Here is a 5756-nt window from a genome sequence, read left to right on the forward strand (position 1 = left end):
CTAGAATTCCTTCCTTTTACCTCGTTGCCTTTCTGAGAGCAAGATGGGTCACCAGCAGCTGTACTGGAGCCACCCGCGAAAATTCGGCCAGGGTTCTCGCTCTTGTCGAGTCTGTTCAAACCGGCACGCTTTGATCCGGAAATATGGTCTCAATATGTGCCGCCAGTGTTTCCGTCAGTACGCGAAGGATATAGGTTTCATTAAGCTGGACTAAATGATCTTCAAAGGATTATCCAAGACATCTACCATGAAAAACCATGATAGTTCTTTGTACATAAAATAAACATTTTTAAAAACCAAAAAAAAAAAAAAAATCTCTAGAATTTATAATGAATGCGTCAGTCCTTAAACTGCATATCCCTCCCTTTTCTCCTTTTACATAATAAAATTTTAGCTGTCATTTCTACCATTTCCAAACTATTCTTTTAAAAAATTGTTCTAGGACTGGTGTGGTGGCTCATGCCTGTAATCCCAGCACTTTGGGAGGCTTAGACGGGTAGATCACAAGGTCAGGAGTTCAAGACCAACCTGACCAACACAGTGAAACCCCTTCTCTACTAAAAATACACAAATTAGCTGGGTGTGGTGGCAGATGCCTGTAATACCAGCTACTTGGGAGGCTGAGGCAGAAGAATCGCTTGAACTAAGGAAGCAGAGGTTGTAGTGAGCCAAGATCACACCATTGCACACCAGACTGGGCACAAAGAGTGAAACTATGTCTCAAAAAGAAAAATTGTACTAAATAATATTATCAAAAATAAAATAGCAGCCTGTCAACATATAGAGCTGACACAGGGACCACATGTGTGTAGGTCTCCTGCTTAAGGAAACTCTCTACTGAATCTTCGGTCTTTCCGTTTATGGCTTAATCCAAGAGAAAATGAAGATGTCCTCTTAGAAAGAAGGCATATGAAAACACTTACCTTGGAATTAATAAAGAATGGAAAACATCTGGGCAGGGAAGTGGGAAAGGAAAACGAAGCCATCGGGTGCCTAACATCGTAAGTAACTTAGAAATCAGGCACTCAACATAAAGTTTAGCATTAAAGTTTAAAATTCATAGTTTCTGATAAGTAAAACTAAAACAAGACTTTGGCTGGGTCCTTACAGAACTACTTTTAGGCTTAATATTTACTTCCCAGGGAAGTCTTTCTTTCCTCTCCGAAAAGCTCAAGTCCTATGTTTCATAGACCATAGTAGTACATGCCTTTCATTAAGAGCCCCATCATTGTGTTCACAGCTGTAATTTTACACCTATCCAAATCGTTCACTGTTCACTGTCTATGTTTCCCTGAGATTCAGACTTCATACAGACAAGGACCCTGTCTGCTTTTATCCCCTGGGCCCCCACAGTGCCTGGCATGGTGACTGCACATAAAAAGAATCTAATAAACATTTGTAGAGTTAATATATATATTCATTGAGTCCAGAAATACTAAACCAAATTCTGTCCTGGAGGCTACAGTAGTGTTTCCCCCAGAATCCTTGAAGTCAGAAAGCCTGGGTTTGAGTCTTGGCTATGATACTTATTAGCTGTACGGTCTTAGTCAGATTAATTCCTCTCACTGTGCCTCACCTGTCAACTGGGGATAATAATAGTCCTTACTTTACTGGGTTATTACACAGATAAAATGAATTAAAACATATACATTGCTTAAAGCAATGCCCTGTACGTAACAATCCCTGAGAAAATATATCCTCCTGTTATGATGATTCTTATCAACACCACTTTGGCCAGATGATCTGGGGATAAAAAGGCATTTTTAATCCAACAATGCTGGAAAATATTGAATTAAAGTTAAAAGGCTGCCTGTTTCAAGACTTGTCAGAACTTTCAAAATACTAATGTGCATTTTGAATGTCTAACGGGGGACATCATATACAGTGTTTCCAAAATTTATCTGATGATAGAATCCTATTTGTGAGTAAATTATATTAGCGTAGCTCATAGATAGTTCATGGAACACATTTTGGGAAATGCTGGATTTTATTCTTTAGCAGAAAAATAACAAGAGGCCGGGGGTAGTGGCTCACGCCTATAATTTCAGCACTTTGGGAGACCAAGGTGGGCAGATCACTTGAGCTCAGGAGTTCCAGAGCAGCCTGGGCAACAGCAAAACCCTGTCTCTACAAAAAGTATAAAAATTAGCTGGCGCGGTGGTGCATACCTGTAGTCCCAGCTGCTCGGGAGGCTGAGGCGGGAGGCTTGCTTGAGGCTGGAGGCGGATGTTGCAGTGAGCCATAATCATGCCAGTCCTCTCCAGCCTGGGTGACAGATCTGTCTCAAAATAAAAAAGAAAAAGAAACAAAATTGGGGAGGAAATTGTTTTTCAAAATTATAGATTGAAGAAATACTATTTAAGAAAATAACTCTTTCTTAAAATATAAGAGACATAAAATACATGAAAAGAAGATCTAGTCTTAAGTTTTTATTTATTTATTTATTTATTTATTTATTTATTTATTGAGACACACTCCATCACTTCATCACCTAGACTGGAGTGCAGTGGTGCAATCTCACCTCACTGCAACCTCTGCCTTCCAGGTTCAAGTGATTCTCATGCCTCAGCTTCCTGAGTACCTGGGACTACTGGCGTGCACCACCATGCCCCAGCTAAATTTTGTGTTTTTAGTAGAGATGGGGTTTCACTGTGTTGGCCAGGCTGCTCTTGAACTCCTGGCCTCAAGTGATCCACCCACCTCAGTCTCCCAAAGTGCTGGGATTACAGGTATGAGGCACCACACCCAGCCTAGGCTTAATTTTTTAAAGCCCAATGTTTTACTTAGGTTGAGGTACCAGATCCCTTGTAGCAGAAAGTCCCAGCTTAAGCATGGGAGCTTGCAGGAGGGGCCAGGCACAAGATAAGGCTTGTGATAAGCCTTATCACTCCACACTCACAGGTGCGCCTGGTGATATGCTTAGTTACAAATTAGAGTTTGCCTTTCTCCTTCGCCCCACAAATAACCTAACCTGGTATATTTGTTTGCTAGTACTGCCATAACAAAGTGCCATAGATAGACTAGGTGGCTTAAACAACAGATATTAAGTTTCTCACAGTTCTGGAGGCCAGAAGTCTGTGGCATCAGCAGGGTTGGCTTTTGAGACTTCTCTCCTTGGCTTATAAGTGGTCATTCTGTTGATGTCTTCATGTGTTCTTTTGCTCTGTCCCTGTCCAAATTTTTTCTTCTTATGAGAACACCAGTTATATAGGATTAGGCTTTTCCCAAATGACCTCATTTTAACTTAATTACCTCTCCAAACACAGTCACATTCTGAGGTCCTAAGGGTTAGGACTTCAGCATATGAATTTTGGGCAAGGAATGGAGAGTGTTGGAAATGACACAATTCAACCCGTAACACCAGCTCTGACTCCTCTCACTGGCCTCCTCAAAGAGTGAGGGATTACTGTGTGTTCTTTTCAATTTCCTGCATCACGAAACAAAAAGGAAAAATTTAAGCCCTCTGCTAAGTTATCCATCACCATCATTTCTTGCCCAATTTTTCTCCAACAATTTTAGCTCTTACTCTGTCTCCCACAAACCAAGAGAGCCTCCATGACTCAGGTCCTCCAGTGCCATCTACCTTCCTTTTGGGAGCAGCTGAGCAGCATCATGCTTCTCCATGGATTCCCAGCACCTATCCCTAAAGAGTCTTTGTACCACTCAACACCATCATCCTTTTCAGATTCTGCCACTTCCTCTGCTGCAAAGCATCTGCCAACACTGAATAAAGGTTTAAAGCCCACAGAATCCCAAAGATCTCCTCCAGTAGTGGTACAATGAGGATAATCTTCTTTCACAACTGGGAAAACACATGGCACTCACAACCTGATGACAACTTACAGGACTGGGAACAGGCTGAGTGCCTAACACAGCCATGGTTATTGTCCTAAAACAGTGAAGATGGACATCACCTACTTCCCTCAGAACCAGGACCTGGCTGGAGGTCACAGCTGTAAGAGTTAAAGAAAGAGGAAAGAAACAGAAATCCCAGCTTAACAGTCAAAGACAGGTTTATTTTACAGAGATAAACCTGAGAGGGGCTTCTGGCTGATTTCATTCGGAAGCACTTTCTCTTGCAGACTAAGAGTATATATTGGTTTTGGGGTGAGGGGGCTTATCACAAGCTTGGAATGTTTCTGTGTGGGGGAGAAGTTTATGGTGGGGTTGGAATGTTTCTGGACAGGGGGCGGTTATCTTGGGGCTGACATCTTACCAGCCAGAGCAGGGTTATCTCAAGGCTGGCATCTTCCCTGTCAATGGTGGGGTATCTTGGGGCTAGCATGTCTCTGGTCAGGAAGGAGTTTGGAACGTTTCTGATTGGAGATGTTATTTGTGCTTTATGGCCATGCTGACCTTAGCCATTAGGCTGATGCCCCTTGGATTTAGGCAGTTTTTGATTAAGGTGAATTTTAAAATGAGATGCTTGTCCATGATGGCAATGCTCCTTCTCTGTCAATGGAAAGGAGTTTGGATTCTGTAATGGAAAGCAGGATACTTTTTTTTCCTTTTTAATCACTTTGTTATGTGATGGAAGTCACAGGGTGAAAGAAAAATATGAAAAGTTGCTGTTTTATAGACCTGACCTTCTGATAGCCTGTATGTTTTAGGGACAGATAACTTCCTAATGAGACTTTTTATAATAAAGCTTTCATCACTTCAAAAAATATTAACTTTTACAGTTCTTCCGGGTAGATCAAACAGACCCTGCAGTTATAGTTACAATATCCTAAAGATTTAGCTTCTCAGTAATAATGGGTAAGAGCCTTAGCATTGCCACAGGCCAAAACTATATTATTTGAAATGAAACCTCTCATAAATATCCAACTATGAAGTCACTATCTATCAACTGCTGTTATATAAACAGGACAGAGCTAAATCTCCCATCTGCCAATATCAGAGCTGCCACAAAGAATGATTTGGTGTCCAGTACTCACAAATTAAACAAGCTCTTGCTCTGTCAGCCAATTCTGGGAAGCCAAGTTTGGTTTGGGCAGCCATAGTATAGGAGGGTCTAAGTAAGGAGGCCCAGTAGGGCCTGAATTTCTCATGTATTTCCCTTTTACCAAAAGCTTAGACCTCCCTCAGCCTCAGTGGCTCTCTTTCATGGTATAAAATGTGACCAATTCTTTAGAAGGAACACTGGAGCAACCAGTGTCCACATCCTACCCCTTTTTCCATAGCTTTCTTCACACCTTTGTGTCAGAGTCAAGCCCTGGACTTTGAAAACTAAAAATAAAATTCTAAGACCCCCAAGTGACTAATGGACACCCCCTCAGCCAAGGGTACTCCAAAGAAACCTGAAAACCTAATTCAGGCCACGATGGGAAGGGGGAGTCAGGCATGCCTCATTCTACTCTGCTCCATTTGGGATTCAGGCTCAACTGACCAGCATTAACATTAAAACAGACCCTGTAGCAATAAGATACCAGCTCAACAGCTTCCAGGCCCTGAAAGAAATTTAACTATTTTAACCCCAAATTCACTTCTTTGACATATTTTGAAATGGCCCTGCACAGCTGTCTCTTGTGGGGAAAATCTGTATTCTGTAGAGAATCCCCTTTGTCTTCCAGGTCTTTTTCCTGATCCAGGAGAGAATTAACTAAGAGTCTGGCTTTTTTTTTTTTTTTTTGAGACAGAGTTTTGCTCTGTCACCCAGGTTGGAGTGCAGTGGCATGATCTCAGCTCACTGCAACCTCTGCCTCCAGGGTTCAAGCAATTCTCATGCCTCAGCCTCCCAAGTAGCTGGGGTTACA

The 5756-nt window shown here is 41.9% G+C and overlaps 1 pseudogene across 1 annotated transcript; it reads left to right on the forward strand.

Annotated features, from left to right (window-relative positions):
* Positions 1 to 298, forward strand: LOC116538086 (annotated as a pseudogene). The gene has a single exon (XR_004263497.1). The product of XR_004263497.1 is annotated as a 40S ribosomal protein S29 pseudogene (transcript).
* The last annotated feature ends 5458 nt before the right edge of the window (positions 299 to 5756 follow it).

Source organism: Sapajus apella, unplaced genomic scaffold (assembly GCF_009761245.1).
Source record: "Sapajus apella isolate SASKATOON/1434 unplaced genomic scaffold, GSC_monkey_1.0 scaffold117, whole genome shotgun sequence".
NCBI lineage: Eukaryota > Metazoa > Chordata > Mammalia > Primates > Cebidae > Sapajus > Sapajus apella.